The sequence below is a fragment of the Sus scrofa genome, chromosome 9 (genome assembly GCF_000003025.6).
Source record: "Sus scrofa isolate TJ Tabasco breed Duroc chromosome 9, Sscrofa11.1, whole genome shotgun sequence".
In the NCBI taxonomy this organism is placed as follows: domain Eukaryota; kingdom Metazoa; phylum Chordata; class Mammalia; order Artiodactyla; family Suidae; genus Sus; species Sus scrofa.
This window is the reverse complement of record NC_010451.4, coordinates 82,366,897-82,387,129: the sequence shown is the minus strand read 5'-3', so window position 1 is coordinate 82,387,129 and position 20,233 is coordinate 82,366,897. Positions and strand designations below refer to the sequence as shown.

The window sequence follows — 20,233 nt, the reverse complement described above, 5'->3', positions numbered from 1 at the left end:
CTAATTTATCACTTGTATTTATTATCCTGAGTTAATGTGTGTAACTACTTTTGTGTCGCTTTTGAGAATACAGTGTTATTTCTAGGGTCCCCCAAATATCCCAGGATTCCGAAGAATCTGAAATTTCTCATCTTTACCTACTACTGCTCAGTCATAATAACCCTTGGGAGTGGCAGTTTACATTCTTTAGTTTGTATCCTTACACAACAGAAGGAACATGAGAAAATACTTAATACCAGTCAGGAGAGAGGAAACATGGAATAGTAGACATTGAGAGAAAGCAGTCAGTGAGTTTTATGAAGTTTGCAATTATAGGGAGTTCCTGTCATGGTTCAGTGGAAACAAATCTGACTAGCATCTGTGAGGACACAGTTTCCATCCCTGGCCTCACTCAGCGGGTTAAGGATCTGGCATTGCCATGAGCTGTGGTGTAGGTCGAAGAGGGGGTTCAGATCTCATGTTGCTGTGGCTGTGGCGTAGGCCGGCAACTACAGCTCCAACTGGATCCCTAGCCTGGGATCCTCCATATGCCGCTGATGTGGCCCTAAAAAGACAAAAAATAAAAAAATTAAAAAAAAAAAGTTTGCAATTACAGAGAGATTCCAGGAAACATTACTTAGTATCCAGAATGTCAGTGACAGCAATTAGAGAAGACTGAAGTGTACCTGCTCAATTCCCAGTGGTGGGGGGCAGTGAAGGCTCCAAGTAGCTTTGGAGCAGCAGAGAAAAAAGTCTGTCACAGAGGCCGTCTCAAGAGAGGAAGTTAAAAAATAAAAAATCTAAAACTACACTCCCATTCTGTGAATACTCAATGAAGGGGACCCTCCAAAATACTGCATATAATTTCTGTTTAAGGAATACCATTAAAGAAATGTTCAGATATTGGAGCTCCCATCGTTGTGCAGTGGTTAATTAATCTGACTAGGAACCATGAGGTTGTGACTTCAATCCCTGGCCTTGCTCATTGGGTTAAGGATCTGGCGTTACGGTGAGCTGTGGTATGGGTCACAGATGCGGCTCAGGTCCAGTGTTGCCGTGGTTCTGGCATACGCCAGTGGCTACAGCTCCAATTAGACCCCTAGCCTGGGAACCTCCATATGCCTCAGGAGTGGCTCAAGAAACGGCAAAAAGACAAAAAAAAAAAAAAAAAAAAAGAAAGAAATGTTCAGACATCAATATATTCTCCCCACAGTTCTCCACTTACTACAATTTTAACTAAAAACTTCTTACTACTTGAAATTTTCCATTAACTATAGGAAATTTAGCTACCAAAATTACAAAGAATCGTAACTCACCCTCAAATAAATTCACCCTAGAGCATGATTCCAAAATGGCAGCAACCATCTATTTTAATGTGTAAAATATAAAAAACCATTACTGTAGTAACTATATTTGACTATGTATGAGTGCTTCCTTAGCAGAATGGTGACTTTACAAGTGACTTTTTTAAAATTATTTTCTCTTTTAGAGAAATTATTTTCTTGGCATGAAAAAAAAAAAAGACATTTGACCACTGAAGAGAGCAATTCAAGACTGATCGATCAGAGGTGGATTAAAATTTGCTGTAATATTTATCAATATGATGACAGGTCCCATATTTCCTCAATTATCTTTGAAATTTACTGATTTATCACAGAAAAAGTTAAATAGCACAATAATGAAAGTTAATATTAGATCTCTATTTCTAAGGCAAACATAGGTATAGGAAGTACAGCACATCCAATTAAAATTTGCTATATAATTTTAATGTATGTACAGGTTATTAATAAACACTATTCTACTTTTTACATTTTTGCTTTTATAACCTAAAAAAAAAAAAATAGTAATACCTGGAGTTTTAAGCAAAGCAATTCCCTTTCTCTCACTCTCAAAAAAACTGGAGTAAAGATTTAGGAAAGGTAGCTTCTTCTAGGCTGAAGAAGTCTTTCAATTTCTATAGATTTAAATTGTGTTCTCTAAAATCCAAGGATTCCACAGGTGTGCCTCACAGTTTCTTTCTACTATTGTTTAATTTTTTCTAATATATTTATTTTTAACCTGTAATTCAAATTCTCAGTTAATATATTACAAGAAAATTTTAACATACCGGTGACCACTGTTCAATAATTTCTACTATCAGACTACTTGCCATTTCATATACATCTAAGTCTTATAAACATATTCTTTTTTGCAGTAATTATTGATTTGCAACAGGTGAGGGTTTTTTGTTGGTTAGTTTTGACTTTAACAATCAAGCCTGAGCTTATTTACACCCTAACTTAAAAAAACAAAGAACATGCCAAACAACTTCCACAGTGTTTCTTTACACGTCAAATATGTCTCAAGCAGAACTGTTCTTCCTATGTCTTTCTGATGTAGCAACAGCATGCAACATAAACATCCATCTTACTCCTTTATTATGAATAGTTTAGTACTTACTAGATTAAGGCATTTCTAGAGTGACTATAACTATTTTCTTCAATGAGATGAAATATTTCTTCAATTATTTTGTATTACTATACTCAAACAGCAATTGTTACCCAGAAAAGCACCAATTCTAGAAAGAGGTAACATTTCAAAAATGTTGGTACCAGTATATGATTTTATTAAGGCTAAGTCTTGAAAAGGAGGACTTTTCTGGGATAGTTATGGGCAATGAGTTTCAGAATTTATTTTACCATTTAAAAGTTGTTTATCTGAGAGCAAGCTGCCAGGGCAAGTGTTGTCAAATTAAATTAAGAACACTATTTTCTTTCTTTCTTCTTTTTTTTTAGTAGCAGTATTTTATTTAATTTTTTTAATTGTTATTTCCCCACTACAATTTTTTTCTACTGTACAGCATGATGACCCAGTTACACATACATGTACACATACATGTACACATTCTTTTTTCTCACATTATCATGGTCCATCATAAGTGACTAGACATAGTTCCCAGTGTTACACAGCAGGATCTCATTACTAATCCACTCCAAAGGCAATAGTTTGCATCTATTAACCCCAAGCTGTTTTCTGATAAAGAAGTACACCTCATGTTAGCTTAGTATCTCTCATTTTAACACTGCTCTGTTAGCTTCATTATCTTCCTATTAATTAGCATGTATTTTTTAAGACAAAGTCATAAAATCAATGTCACAGGTTAGACTTGTATATATTTTTTATACTTCCCAACTCAATTTGCAAGACAGAAAAAATTTTCAAATTTGTAAACATCTATTAGATGTAATGCTCATTTCACCACTAGGATGCAAAGTAATTTTTATTACTTGTTATGTCGTGTAAGTAGCTAGTTGTTTGACATTAGAAAAATTATGGGAAGCTTTAAGCTCAGTATGAAAGCAAAACAATTTGATTAGCTTGAAAATTAATGTTAAAATGATTAATAATTTATATATTATCTCACTCAGACTGCCCAATTCGTGAAGCCAAAGTTTTTTTGTTTTTGTTTTTGTTTTTTAAGAGTCAAGATGACTCTTTTTGAAGTGTAAGACTAGGCACCTTTGGACCTAAGCATTATATTCTGAGGGTTCACTTATTCATAGAAAAAAAAAGGTTGTGATCATGCCATTAGCTCGTTATTGTGGTGTTGGTTGATATTTGGGTCTACCTTCTTGGACAGAGATGCAATTTTGCAACAAACATTTTTTTCCCACTCTATTTCCTAAGTTTGTGATGGCACAGGATCTTATACCAAGGTTTTTTTATAATAGACTCACAGTACCAGTCTGTTGACGTTGGTAAATTCATGAAAAAGTTCTTCTTCAAAGGATTTCACGATGTACGTTTATTGCAAAACTTAATTCTGGAAGCAGCCAATCCATTTGCATGCTAAATATGCTGAAATTCATCATGTCTGTTTAGAATTCAGTTGTGTTTTCACAGATGGCAACAAGTAGTTATTTTATTCCTTACAAAAACCTTGTAAATGCTGGTGTTACTATCATTTAGCAAGGAGAGGCTCAGAACTGCCCAGCTCACAAAATGAAATAGCAAGTGATGCATCTAGAACCCTGTAATCCTTGCTCAATTCCAATGCCATTTCTACTGTAATATACTGCTCACAGAGGCTTACATTCAGGTTTACAAAGAATTTTATCTAAATTCAAGTATGTTTTGCTAAGATCCTTTGTCTCCCCTTAAGAGATTCAAGCTATTAATACCATAAAAATGTCTGTGACATTAAGATACCTATTAGCCAAACTTAAAAGCATGGATATTGAATAACAGCAAAGATCCATGTGATTTTCAGATCTAGTGCCTATCATTAAAAACACATTCATTTCTGTAACATCTCTATGTTGATGAGTTTCAGGGAAAAAAAAAATTTAATGATAGAAGATTTCAAACATGGGAACTATCAAAAATTACCTTCCATGTATAACTAAAATGACAACTTTTTATCAAAAATTATGTGAAATACCACCCATTTCAGTTATTTTCTCCTAAGATTAATCTCATGCCATTTTTTAAAAAATTAGAATCTTTTTAACAAACGCATTTTATATAATGAATTCATTTTTCAGGTTAGTAATCATTATGTAACTTAAAACACCATTTTTAAAGCATTGTCTCTCTAAAGTAATATTCATGAAAAGAACATTTGCTCTATTGTACCAAACAGTGAATGAACTACTTATAAGTGATAAAAAGGGGAAAGAATGATTACTAGGGAGGCAACTCAATCTCAGATGGTTTGCTGTCTCTTATGATACATTTTTCTTCTCCTGAGGTTGATGATATTAGCATAATTCCTGTTACTAAGTATATATGTGAGTCTTCACATCCTCATTGGTCCCATATAAATGGGAGCATGGGGCGGGGGGGTACCTGCTCTTCCTGTGATATTAGATTTTTTACATCCTTTTACTCTTATTTGATAATCATTGTTTAAATTGGCATTGCACATCCATTATCATCTGGGCATAGCCCCTTATTTTAACCTGAAATCCTCGTCTTTTACTTTGGGGCACTTTATAGTCCTAACTGGAGAGCTTTCTTTCTTTAACATGTTCTATGCCTTTAAAAATGACTTTTCCACACACTAGGACTGTTCTACCTCCATCACTCCAGGCTGAGATTCTATTCCTCTTTCAAAGGTTATCACTTTTGACTCTGTACTAAGCCATCTCCACAGACATGCTAGCTAGAGAAAAAAAGGAGGCATGAGCAAGAATGGAGCATCTGTTGAGTAAGACATATTTGAAGCTATGATGCTGAACTTAGTGACTTATACTTATTAACTCAAAAAATAGCATTTTTTTTCTTTCTACGTTCTAGTTTAGTATGTTTTCCATCAGCCTTTAGGATTTCTCCTTATACATAGAATTCTGGGTCTAACTTTCAAGAGTTAACTAAGTTATCTCTACTCCTTGCAAACTATGCCCAGTTTCCAGGCAGATTTTCCTTCTCCCTGTTTGAACCCCATACCTTTATAATTAAAAACTCTGTTAAGAGTGGAATGTAAACATAATAGCTTCTATGAACTGAATCCTTTAAGTAGAAGCTCTAAGTGCTAATTTGGCCTTGGCCTAAAAAGGATTGTATGATATAGATATAATCTTTCCTCTTATTCTATACTTGGAGTAACTTAAGATAGATAGATAAACCCTTATCTAAGGTCACTTAGCCAACTAACCTGGTTTGTCTGGATCCTAAACATATGTGCTGAGAAAACACATTTGATACAAAGCCCTGGATTTGTCAGAGTTGGGAAGATCACAATGGCTGTGCACGGATCAGGGGCTCAGAAGCCCAGTGACATGATGACGACTCTCATGAGCCTGCTCACCCCTGACGGGCCTGACAGACAGTGCTCCTTGATCCCAGTGCTGGGTACAAATGAACCAATATTCCTCTTATATCCTAGTCATATCTTTCACTTGGTCAAAAAGATGGAACCAGTATACTTTTCTTCATCTTTTATTATATTGATTTAACCCAAATGCGAAACAGTTAAGTCTAGGAAAATCTATCTGAAAAGCAATGAAATGTTGCCTTATTTAATATTTAACTATTCTTTCAAAAATCTTGCTAAGATTATAAAGATTGATGAGATTGTGTTTCACAAAGAATTTTAATATTTCTAGATAAAAGCTTCAACTACAACTCATTTTCCCAGTATCAGGATATTGTTCTCATCTTCTAACATTTACAGAAAGCCTAGTGAGTGAAGGAAATTTGAATTTGTCAAAGACACCAACTCTACTCTTACTCTTGATTTTGTTTTTTGTGTTTGTGTGTGTGTGTGTGTGTGTGTGTGTTTTATCTTTTTAGGGTTGCACCTGGGCATATCGAGGCTCCCAAGCTAGAGATTAAATCAGACCTGTAGCTGCCAGCTTATACCACAGCCACAGCAATGCAGAGTCTTAGACACATCTGCAACCTACACCACAGCTTACGGCAATGCTGGATCCTTAACCCACACAGCAAGGTCAGGGATCAAACTCCTCACGGATACCAATCGAGTTTGTTAACTACTGAACCACTACAGGAATTCCAATTTTGTTTTTTTCACATGTATCATAGATGGTTATGGAAGGAGTTGATTACGTATTTCAAATTCATTAAAAAATACCTGGAAGCTGGGGCCTAGTCCTAAGGATGGTCTTTAAATACAATATCCATTTACTTTCAAGAGAAGAGATGTACAATTCAGAGTCACAAAGACTCGGTGTTTGAAAGAAAAAGTACTAAATCCACTGGTATGGTTGTAACCTACCTTCTGTATCTTGTCTGTAAGAATATGCATTCTGTTTATTGCTTTGTTTGCCCTCAAGCATGTCTTAGTGATTTTTATCATAGCCTTTAGTAAATCTGCCCAGGAATAAAGTGTTTGTTGCACCCCAGAAAAAAGTGGTATGTTTTTGCTACCCTGAATGCAATGAGAGTCAGGCTAGCCCTTGAGTTAAGTCTGGAGGTTGGAAATGTGGACACCTCACTTATCAGTGTTCCTCAGCTGAGGAAGAAGAGCAAAGCAGCTGGGATAGAAATAGGAAAGGAAGAATGATTATGCATGCATTTCATCCTAATTATGTAAAAGTTGATCAGTAGAATTTGTTAGTATATCAAGTTTTATTACTGCAAATAAGTTTTCCTCATGTATCTCACTGATTTTAATGCTGGGAAATTTAGAGAAACTTAAATGGATATATTATGATTATTATGGTTTTAATTCTCCTTTCAGAAATGACTGTCTATGCAACTCAAATTTATATAGAGGCTCCCCAAGTAGAAGGTATGAGTTCAACGTGAAGAGGCCTTTTCATTTAAGAAAAAAGCACAACTGCCAAGAAGGATGTATTATATTCAGAGAGATGGCTGTTTAGCACAATTAATACTTAAAATATTTCCTTCTTGTGTACCCTAACTGGCTTTATTCTCCAGGTTGATTTGACTAGTATGGTACTGTTTCAAAAATTAAAAATTTATATTTCATAGAGAATTGTATTTCAAAACTTGCTTCCTGAATTATGTCAGAACAGAGTCTATTGGACACTAAGAACTTTATTGCAAAGGATCTTATTTCTCCTTCACTTACCACAGCACCTACCATGTAATTACACTTAAATGTTGGCTGGAAAAACAAGTCATAGAACTATAAGCCTAACAGATAGAAGGATAATTAGGAGCCCATTCTGGGTGGCCTGTGTAGGAAACCATGTTGCATGTTGGAAAAGAGAAAGGTGCTTCCTTTCATACCCTAGTTGGAAGGTTGCAGCTAACTCAGCTTCCAAAGGGACCAGCAACTCCTCACCTCAGCATAAAAGGCCCCAACATCCCACTGGTACCAAGTCTCCTGCTCATAAGCAGCTAGGATTCCCAGATGACTTATTCAACAGCTGGTACCCCAAATCCCGACTGCCTATGTGTATTATCCCACAGATGAAATGATTCTCAGAACTGCACTGTAAGAAAGGTGAATAGCTCAAGCAGGAGTGAGGTTTAGCCATCAGAACAAATAGAACACACACCCACACAGCTGGGGCCCCATCCTCTATGTCTCTCAACCACATGATAGGAGGATCAAGGTAACTCGTGCTTTCCTTTCTCTGGATGAAATTTTCCTTTACCCCAGTAAAGCCTATTCCTTAACCTATACATTTTAACATAAGCCTATTCCTTAACCTACACACTATAACATAAATTAGTTCCCAATTCCTGAGATATGACAGATGAAGATCCATAGGCAAGGATTTTACAAGACAGATACCATCATCTCATTTTGTCATTTCAGTTCAATTAACATTTACTGAATATTTAATACGAAGCTGTGGATCAGACATTGTTTTGAATACAGCTATTAATACTTTATTTGGTAAGTTATTATCTTAATAAATTTAGCTGTGGAAAACTTTTGAAAAATCAATATTTAATTAGGTAGAAGAAAGACATTATCTATCAGAAGTACCATAGAGCAACAAGAAACTGATTATAAATAGTTGAGGAAGGATCTCTTGGAAGGCTTTGCCAAGGAAATGGATTTGAATTAAACATGAATTTTCAGACAAGAACTTCAGTCAAGTAAGAGCATTCTAGAAGTTATATACAACCTGAGCAGAAGCACAGAAGATAATTTTCCAGAATAGTTAGAAGTTGTGTGTGACTATAGATGAACATTTCTACAAAAATATCAAAGATCTGAGTGTGTAAATTGGGGTTATATGTTTTTATGTATATATGAGTTATTTATGTTTCATGTCAACAACGGTATTTTTGTATTTATCTCATTGAAAATGTGTTTACTCAGGAGGTTAATTGCTAGTATCTCATAGACTCTTAATACCAATGCAGCATCACCTAGTAACTAGAATGGAATCTTGATAAAAAAGGAACTTAACAGCATTTGGAAATAACACAGTGTTAAAGATTTTTTTCAGTACCAGAACTGTTAAGAAACAAACAATAGGCTCCATTCCCGAACTGGTATAGCTGGAATGTACTAAAATCCATTCTATACTGATTATTCAAGAATTTAGGAATTCCTGTTGTGACTCAGTGGTTAACGAACCCAACTAGGAACCACGAGGTTGTGGGTTCAATCCCTGTTCTTGCTCAGTGGGTTAAGGATCCGGCATTGCCGTGAGCTGTTGTGGTATAGGTCACAGATGCAGCTTGGATCCCACATTTCTGTGGCATAGGCCAGGGCTACAGCTCCAATTAGACCCCTAGCCTGGGAACCTCCATATGCCTCCAGTGCGGCCCTAGAAAAGACAAAACCAGACAAACAAAAAAAAAAAGAATTTTGCTAACAGTAGATCATCTCCGTGGAATGAACTTTATATAGAAGAAAAGACTGCTTATGTTTCTTATATTTGGGGTAAACCCGAATATGTCATTGTGGTATTTACTGCCACAACAGCCTGAGAGATAAGAATTTTGCATTGAATCTTAAGGTAATCGAACCCAAATTTAGAACGCTGAATCTAGATACAGGATTCCCTACAAAGCTGCCTCGTAGTACCTTATCGTATTACTCAAAATTGCTTAGCACTAAAACCATTAGCCACTTTTCACTGGACAGATTCTAAAATTGGAATCAGAGTCTAGTCAGAGTTTTGTGTTTGTTCCACCATCTATTTCAAAAATACACTATATACCTTTTTACATGTTCTCCAGTGAATTTATTTTCATGAAATATTGGTACATTGGTTTATGTTCTCCATGTTTCCCTGCCTGCACTCTTTTAAAAAAAAAAAAAATGTGAGAAGATGAATGGACTGCAAACCTGTTCAGTAGCATTAGTAACACATGGTTCTGAAATTTTACATTGTCATTACTTGAACTGACTGTTCCTCATTCATTATCGGAAAAGGCAGAGCCTCATTCCCTACTGGTTTCCATATGGAACACTACGTAACCATCCCCATCATTCACCTTCCATGCAGCAACAGGAAGATGTAGAATGAGATGTAGAATGACCTCCACTCCCCATCTAAGAAACTTACTATCACTGTTTCCAAAGCTGCCCGATTTATTGTAGCCTTAAGCCACTATCCACACAGGTACTAGATTTTACTGAGCCATTACAGTGGAAATATTATGGGAACTATTCCTGTCGATAGTATTTAAGTAAAAATTTGCAATTTATGTGTATCAGAGTCCTAAAATATATATAGATCGAATAGGCCACAAATACTTGACCAAATGAATTATTACTTGTATGCCCCCAAATAAAAGAAGTCACAGAACTTTTTTAAAGATAAAAATGGCCAAGTAAACAGTAAGAATATTATCAGTATATTACATAATTCCTTACAAAATGCTATTAAAAATTATGAATTATATTATAGCTGTTATAATGGTGTGTAGCATCCATTAGGCAAAAAGATTACAGGCACAAATCCATATAAATTTTTTAAAACACAAAGAAAAGGACATCCCAGTCATGGTAAACCCATCTCAAAAGGGCTTCCATGAATTGTATTTCAACTCAGATCTCTACTGTGTTGGAAATGGGTATTTGAACATCCCTATTTCCTCATGTTTACCTTTTCAGGTAATGGTTGGTATTTATCTCCACTGAATTAAAGTAACATCTAGAGAGCTATCTTATCCACGATGTCCCTATCAAATGTCAAGGAAATGAGCTGGCTGAGAAGATGGTACTCACCAGGATTCGTTGAACAGAGGTGAAGTCAACAAGCCAGCAAGACCTGCTAATTACCTTACTCTATCAGTTTTTAGAGCAGATTGCTCTGTGCCTTACCTGCCTCTCTGAAGACTTGATTAAAGAATTTTAAATTTTTTTTAAAAAGTGTTTTCATTACTATTCTTGATATTCACAAACTGTCACTCATTTTTTTACCATCAGAGTAAGTTTCTGCAGTGGAGCTAGACTGAGCTATGGCCATTATAATTTCAGTAAGATTTGTGCCAATTAAGGTCCATGAGGCCGATTGACCCTTGTAACATAAATAAGTTTATCTATTTGGAAAAATCTTTATGAAATGGTTTGAAATAGTAAACCCTAAAATATCTTTCTAGATTGAAAAGTTGACATTTTTCTAAAAGAAACCATAATACTGCAATTCTATTTCAACTACTGAAATCCTTACCACTTTTATATACATTAATGCTACAAAAAACAGCCCTTGACAGATTAAAAACATACATTTTTAAATTTTTATGCTATAGGACATAATTCTATAAAATGTTTACAGAAAATATTTTTCATTCCCTATCAAAGTATTAATGCTGCAAATTTATAGAGAATAAAACTTGAACTAAACCATAGATTGCCATGAATTAAAAAAAAAATTTTCTTGTGTGTGTGTGATCACACAGTGGAAACCTTTGTTAATCAAGAGTTTACACTGCATACCAATGCATCCCCTTCACACTGGCTATAGAAATATCTCTTTATCTAAGGGCACCCTCCATCATTTTCATATATTCGCATAATATAGTTTTTCCAATACTGTTAAGTTTTCAAAGTTTCGTTCCCATGTGGCACAAATTTCCCATTACACAGTTTATTTCCTACTTACCATATTATCAGTTGAGAACATAATAAAGAGAGACTTTGTATATGTAGGCTTTTAAAATTCCCATTCAGGGATTAAATGAAATTGAACCTATTTTAATGTATATGACCCATATTGAAATGTGTATTATTTTGAATATAATATTTTATGGAAGATGACTCTATGAAGTTGTCTCATTCATAAGATGAAAAAATGACATTTCATGATGTATTACTTCCTGACATTAAAGCTTTTATGTAACGGCTTAGCCTTTCGAATCTCCCAGTTATCAGGTTTCAACACATTGTACTGGTTGACATTCAAAGTCTCTACAAGCTCATGTGGCATTTCAAGCCCAACTGTCATTATCTGGTTGCCTGACAATAGATTTTCCTCTGGACTGAAACCCAGTGACCGAACTGACACCACCAAGAGAGAATGAATACATTACGTCCAAGTAGATCTAATAAACCTCATTAGCAATCCTTGAAAACATTTTGTTTCCCAGGAATTTTCTGTTCTTAATGATTTGGCTTTAATGTGAGATCATTCAGTTTCAGTTTCAATTCAACCGTTTCAAAGAAATCTAGTCCATTTAAAGCCATCTGCAACAATTCTATTCCTCCCTTCTCGGGAAAGCTTCTTAAGAAATTTGTTTTTCCCCTTATATCAGGGAACAAGTATTAAGGATGGCTTTATTACTAAATATCACCCAAGTTCCCTTTTCTTCATTCTGTACTACTACTGTTTACCCACTTCCATGTTTTTCTGACATTTCTGTACTTATCTCTTTCCCCAGCTCCATCCCAAATGACCTCCATTGTACCTCAGTTATTGCATTTAGTTCTTTCTTCTTCCTCCCACCCATGCTTTGTTTCTTTCTATCTACCTTAAACATGTCTTATAAAATCTTTCTTTCAGTGTCTCAAATATAGTCTTGTATGCAATTATTAGACTGAAGTTTATTCACATTTGGGTTTTGCTGACCTGTCAACTTAAGATTCTTAAAATCTTTGTCATAAGCAGTCAGGAAGTGATACCTAATAAAAACAACATACACTAAGTTCTTAATGGCAAGCTCTCTAATAATTGCTTTACATTTATTTTATGTTAAATGAACAGCAAGATAAGTGATTGATATAGGTACCTCAGATATGAATGGATAAATACAAAGATAGTTTTTTACACTACTATTACCTTGAATTATTTCACACCTGTTTGTTATTCACTTTTACTCCATAAACTTGGACAAGTTTTCCTATTATGAAAATTTTTTTGTATCACAACTCTTCTAGTTATGATAGGCATAGAATTAAACAGAGAAATCAATAATGTAAGATCAGCCTTTCTTCATTGAAAGGGAGCAAGAGAGCAAGAAATGCTTTTTGCCAAGTTATCTTTTTAAAGTATCTCCAACCTATTATGTTTGTCTACCAACATCCTACAAAACGCCACATCCAAGGCCACAAAACAAGGCTCTGGGTCCCTGCACCCATGTCTCCTTCCATTCTGTGACCCAGGCTCTTCGGTCAAACAGAAAAGACCTAGAACTATGGAGGGAGAGAGTTCTTTTCTGGTGAAAATGGGAATCAAGTCTCTAATATGAGCCCGGAGATTCTTACTTTCTTTACTCAATGACTACTCACTGCAGCAAAGTATGTAACTGATACACCTCTCTTTAGTTAACTCAAAAACACTATAAGGTAGCTGACTAAATTTCTACCTCCCAATGCCCAGATCACTTTGTCAGCCATTGTCCTATGCAAGGAAATCGTAACTTCAAAGAGCAAATGGAAAAATGAGCTGCTAACCTAGTCATTTAAAGGAAGATTTCTGTTTCGCCTCATTTCCCCAATTCCTCCTGTATTTTTTAAGGGTGAAAGATTTTTCCATTTCCTCAAAAAAAAAGGTATGAAAAATGGTATTTAAAGAATATGGCACAGGTAAGATTTTACAGATAGGTTTTTAAAACTAACATTTAAAACCAACTTATATTTGACAGCTAATATTCTAATATACATCAATAGTCTCTACAACAGATAAACTGTATTTTTCTTACTTTAGAGCAAGGATTTTTAATCGTGGTTGATTTTGCTCCCTAGGGGACATTTGGCAATGTCTAGGAATATTTTTGTTATCTCAACTTCTCCAGGGCCTCAAGTAGGCTAAGGACAAGAGATGAAGAGTGCTGCTAATCTCCCACAATGCGCAGCAGAGTCTTCGACAACCAGAATTATCTGGTCCGAAGTTTCAACAGTGTGCAAGCTGAGAAAGCCTGCTACAGGAGGAAGTTTCTGGGACACGTTATTTTAATATTAGAACATGTGAAGAAAAATAAATGAATCCAGTGAGTAGTTCAACAAAAGATGTTAATACGTCCCCTTTTGTCTTTAAAAAAGATCTGAAGAAGCAAAGATAGAAGAGAGGAGGATAAATGGGAGAAGGCGTGGTTTATACACATCATGTTTATCTAATTAAATCCCCATGACAGCCCAATAAGAACGTAGGAATATCATTAAATGGTGGTTAAGGGCTTGAGCTTTGCAGGCAGCATTCTGGGTTCATCTTCCCATGCTCATGTTTTAGATATATAATGTCTGGCAGTTTAACCTCTGTTCACCTCTGTTCCTCACCTATAATACAAGGATAAGAAAAGTATCTAGGAGTTCCCATCATGGTGCAGTGGTTAATGAATCCAACTAAGAACCATGAGGTTGTGGGTTCAATCCCTGGCCTTGCTCAGAGGGTTAAGGATCCGGCATTGCCGGGAGCTGTGTTGCAGATGCAGCTCAGATCTGGCATTGCCATGGCTGTGGTGTAGACTGGTGGCTACAGGTCCGATTAGACCCCTAGCCTGGGAACCTCCATATGCCACAGGAGCAGCCCTAGAAAAGGCAAGAAAACAAAAAACAAAAAACAAAGAGCAAGTATATCATAATGTCGTCAGGATAAAATTACTTAATGTAAGTAGTATGTGTGGAGGAGGAGGCTCTAAAGCACTTACAGGTGTTTGCCTTTATTGGAATGATTATTTTGATTACCATAATTGCCATCATAACTGCATAGTTGAGAAAACTGGGGCGCAGAGTTCTTAACCTAATAGCTTATAGGTGGCACAGCGTGAACTGGACTGCACCCCCACCTTACTCCAAGCAGGGTGCATGAAATCACTCATCAGAGACTTGGCCAAAGCCAAGGCATTGCTCTCGTGTCTCTTGGAGGCTCTGTCTTGTCCAATTATTAGCCTGGTTGTGAAACTGTGTCTTTCCCTAAGCAATTCAGACTTCAGAACTTGATTATTTTTGTTTTCAAAACCCAAGTTTGTTTTGGATGCACTTGAGTTTATTTACCCATCAATTCAACATCTGAACAAAATAATGCTGGCGAAGAACCAGTGTGGCTTTAGCCCATGACAGTTAGTGCACTATCCTCTGAGCTTTCTGCTAACAGGAAGATTCACTTCACTTATTGCTAGCTGCTGCTTCGCCCTCCTGCTCTTCAAGTTTTCTCTATCCCTCTCCCTCTTTCAACTCCCACCCTTATTCTTCACACTCTGTAACTTCAAACATTCCGTAGGAAAAAATAAAGCACTAAAATTATTGGTCTCAAGTTACTAGGAGTTAATCAGTTCAATAATAAACAGAATAAGACCATTCCCACATATCTAACTTAGCTTTATCACTGTAAGAAAGTTTTTTTTTCCTGTATTTGGCATTTTCACCATCTTCTGCCTCAGAAACAAACACTGTATTATAAACTGTTAACCAATACTCAGTTTTTATCTATTTAGACAATTTGACACTTCCTTAACAGTCAGTCATTTCTGCATCCAGATATTCCTTAGTGATTGCACACCAGTTCCCACTATTTTGGTTACAGCAGCTGAATTGAGTTTCACTTCATGAATTGAGCATGTCCTTATTATGACATTATTGCCACTTTCAACTCCTAAACGTTCAACCCCTGAAAAGCCAACCAAGCCAACAAACCACACAATGCAACATTTCCAGGTCCTCATAAAATCATTTAGTCTTTTTCTTATCCTTAAGCCATAATGAAGATTTCTTTAACCTAGATTACTTTGTTTTCACTCTTCTATTAATGTTTTTAATTTTTACTTTTCTTTGCTTCCCTTTAACGTAATAATAGAATAACTCCTTACTGGCAACTATGAAAAAGTTTCAGGTTTTTAAAAATTAACTCTCTTGCACTATTTTCCATTCTTGCCAATCCATCACTTGATAGTATCCATTCTATTTTTTCTCCTAGGTTTACATGTAAATCAAATTCTTGCTCCCCAACAGCCCTAATATCACCATGATCAGCAACAAATATGACAAATAGCAGTGAGAACTTCATCTCACTAGGAGTAAAGGAGCAAAAATGGAGAAAGGGTCGAGAAAAGAGTTTGCTCACAAGCCAAAGCAGGAGTATTTCACAGAGTGCCTTTTCACATTCTTTATCATAAAAGCGCTTGAATTAGTTTCCTATTGTTGCTGTTACAAACTACTGCACACAGTGAGTGAAAACAATACAAATTTGTTAACTTACAGTTCTGGAGGTCAGAAGTTCAAAATGAGCTAAAAACAGAGTGTTGCCAGAGCTGTGTTTCTCTCTGAAGGTTCTATGGGAAAAATTCTATTTTCTTGTTTTTCCCAGCTTCCAAAAGCTGGTGGACCCTACCCCCATTTCTAAAGCCAGTAGCGGCAGGTTAGACCTTTCCCACACTGCCTCCTCTGATGCCACGCCCTCCAGCCTTGGTTTATAAGGACACTTGTGATTACATTGGGCCCAGCTGGATGATCCAGAATAGGCTTCACATAGCAGGGTCCTCTGATTAGCATCATTAATTCCATCTGCAACATTAATTCCCCTTTGTCTTGAAACATACCATACTCATAGTTTCTGGGAATTAGAATGTAGACATCTCTGGAGGAGGGATTACTCTGTCTGCTATAATGCTTATTTGTTGTGAGGAGTTTCTTTTGGTCAATTTTAAATCATATAAATTAGATAATAGTTAGAACTGTAAATCTCTCAATACCTCTTAAAATCCCAGCGTGCTCACTCTCAGAACAAAAGTTATAAGAAAACTTATGGAATAATTAATAGGCTTTTCATAAATTGGTAAAACAAAACAAAAACAAAAACAAAAATGCTTAATAGAACCAAACTGTCTTTAGCATTTAACTGATTTTTGTTCTAATAAGCATTTTTAAAACTTTTAGTATAAGTAATACATAAAAGAATAATATCGTTACAAATTAGCAATAGATATTATAAAGTTAAAATCCTTCCTAACTCCATTACAATGGAAAGCAGTTATCTTTTTTATATACATTCATTCAGACCCTATTATCATAGAACTATTTCTATGTCAGTAATTACATATTTAAAATTATGATGACTAAATAATACTTTATTATATAGCTGTATTATAATTTATACTGCATGTTCTGTGGGATTTGGGGCTACTTTCAAAAGATATGATAAATATCATTTATCACATAAAAGATACTCAGGCAACTATCTCTGAATATCTCTGTATACTGTATCCTTAAGACTAATTACTAAAAGTAAAATTGCTTGGTCAAAGATTATGCTCATTTTTTAGCAGTCATTATTTATGCATACTATATTAGTTTTTAAGAGACATATTCATGAACTATTAGTCTGGAAGTGAAGTTTAATTTTGCTCCATAATAGAAAGTATTTCAATTCTTCTAATTTTGTAATTTTAAGAAAACTTTTCATGCAAATGGCAGCATTATAAGAATGATTATTAGTAGTCAGCAAAGAATGCAGTGTAGTCAGTCCATGTTTTCTGAGTAAATGGATGAATGACCACTTTTGCTTAGGGTTATGTAGGGCTGCAAAATTTAATCAGCCTAGATGGCATGAGTAATCTTACAAGCATACCCTGAGCAGCACCAACACATCCACAGAGTTCCTTAATGTTTTTGTCAAATGACAGGTTGTATTGTTTTGGAGCAGTGACTCTCAACGTTGGCAGCACACTGCAGTCACCTGGGAAGTTTTAGAAACTACTGCAGAGTAGGCATTGATTTTAAAAGCTCCCCAGAAGTTCCCGTTGTGGCGCAGTGGTTAACGAATCCAACTAGGAAGATGAGGTTGCAGGTTCGACCCCTGGCCTTGCTCAGTGGGTTAAAGAGCCAGTGTTGCTGTGAGCTGTGGTGTAGGCCAGAGGCTACAGCTCCGATTAGACCCCTAGCTTAGGAACCTCCACATGCCACGGGAGTGGCCCTAGAAAAGACAAAAAATAAAAATAAGAAAATAAAAAAAAATAAAAGCTCCCCAGGTGATTCTGCTGTGCACTCAAGGTTTTAGATTCTACCGCTCAGGCTTTGAACCAGACTAGATGGTTAAGTCAGAGTCTCCAGGGGTAGGATGTGGACAACTGCACTATCTAGAGCTCTCCAGGTGAACGCCCTGTGCAGACCACATTGAGATCCAATCAGGGTCAGTTCTCCAACCCATGCATTTTACAGGTTCATGCTAATGAGACCTGAGCAACAGTCTCATTATTCTTCCCCCAAAGCTAAATGGCTGATTAGATGCCACGTTAGAGATCACGCCACATTTAGCCTAGAGATTCAAAGCACAGCAGAAACCATTTTAAAAGATAAGGCTATTTTTTCAGACTACCAAAAATAGATGAAAATATAGCATCATTTAGAATCTCCAAAGAACTAGCCAATTATACATGCATTATCTATGCACTGCTCCTGCACTCTCTGGTCAGATGATCTACTGAATTACCCAGGGTCATCTTGCACTCAGATGACTCTGAAATGCCTTTGAACTAAATCTGAGGAGACCATTGGGGTTATGAGTGTTACACCCCTGAGTGGTTCCATGTCCCAGTAATTGGTCCACTAATGTGTTAATGGCTGGAGTCTAACAGAATGAAAACAATAGGAAAAGAGAAGATATTAGCATTAGAGCACTGACTGTTCTGTGCAGGGTTTCCTGTGTGGAAAATCAAACGACTTGCTACTAATTGTTTGTGTGCAAAAGTCTTTGGCAAGAAAGCCAACAAAAGCACTGGATAGTGTGTCAGCTCAAAGCAAAACACGTCAAATTATGTATTCAGCAAGTCCTTATTATCAGAACCCTGGTCATGTGAGTCACTTGCTTTTTACTTAGGCTTCAGGAGGCCCTTCCTGTGAACAGAATGTCTGGCCTATTAAACGAGAGCTGCCAAGTAAGAGCCACAGGTGGCCAAGACTTGGCAAGTGATAAAACACCAGCCACACTGAAGACAATAAAAAACGGACAGGATTGTTCATCTGGTTTTCAATATGTACATACAGAACAAAAGAGTTTCTTGGGGAAAGCTGAGTTTTATGATTGAACAAAAACCTAATATATTTCCCTAATATATTACCAAGCCCCTACTTAAGATTTGTGAATTTTTTATGCAAAGTCACTGATTTGAAACTCCATATAAAAAGAAAGTATTATAGCTGAATAATAAGTAGCTATATTCTATTACTTTCCCCCCTGCTTCTTCTTGTCTTTAAGGATTGTCTTTAATCCTTGTCCTAAGAATTCTCCATTGATATTTACATTCTCCTTTACCTTGGAGAAAAGGCACATCTGTGTTTACGGAGAACTTGCTGAGTCCATGGTTAAACTTCATCTTCTGTCTCACTCCTGGCCACAGTACATAGCCAATGGATGCTCACAAGATGTCATTCATGTAATTCTACAGACCTTTGCCCTTTCTCTCTTAACAGTTATGTTCATTGTATTTCTTATCAGCCTGATCCTTCAAGCCCCTGAGATACTCATGCTGACCCAAATCTTATTGCACAATAAGATTTCCATTTTACTCTATATTGTGTTCTGTATACCATCCAGTCTCAACAGTATATATTGACGTCCTGCAAATGAACATATGTATAATGAAGAGCATGTGAGCAAATCCTGGCACCTGCCTCTGGACATCTATTTGTTCCTCCAGTTCTCTGGGGTTATAAACTCCAGCCCCGGTTATGTAGTGACCGAAAACCAGGACCAGAGCCAGGGAAATTTTGACCCATTCCAGGCTCTGCCACTTTATACATGATTAACCAGAGTGAACGATTTCAGGGTCCTGTTTTCTTTATCCATAAGCTACAAATACAATTTTTACAGTATTTTCTTCAGAATGGTTGTTAAGGTCATGTAAGCCAATGAAAAGTAACCATCTTCAAAAGTCATATGATTAAAAATTTGTGTCAGAATTTCTATATTTCCAATTTTCTTATAGTTTGAAGAAAACTTAAAATGTAAATTGTCTAACTTACAATTAAGTGTAAAATTTCATTCTTGGAGTTCCCATCGTGGCGCAGTGGTTAACGAATCCGACTAGGAACCATGAGGTTGCGGGTTCGGTCCCTGCCCTTGCTCAGTGGGTTAACGATCCGGCGTTGCCGTGAGCTGTGGTGTAGGTTGCAGACGCGGCTCGGATCCCGCGTTGCTGTGGCTCTGGCATAGGCCGGAGGATACAGCTCTGATTGGACCCCTAGCCTGGGAACCTCCATATGCCGTGGAAGCGGCCCAAGAAATAGCAAAAAGACAAAAATAAATAAATAATAAAACTGTTATTAAAAAAAAATTCATTCTTATCTCTGGTAAATGGATATCAGTTTCTGCTTGAATATATTTAATGGTGGGAACGCCTTCTGTCTGAAATTAACCAACTCTAGTCTTAATAATGTGTATTTATCCATGAGAGTTTAAAAAAAAAGCACCATCTCTGGCAGAGCTTATAAATTGACAAGATT

At 36.2% G+C, this 20,233-nt stretch overlaps 1 long non-coding RNA gene across 1 annotated transcript in view; it reads right to left on the bottom strand.

Moving 5' to 3' along the window:
• Window positions 1-16,179, bottom strand: part of LOC110255477 — a 399,059-nt gene extending 382,880 nt beyond the window's left edge. Inside the window, exon 1 of the long non-coding RNA XR_002335838.1 lies at window positions 15,993-16,179. This is a non-coding gene — a long non-coding RNA (uncharacterized LOC110255477). The remainder of the gene's footprint in view (window positions 1-15,992) is intronic.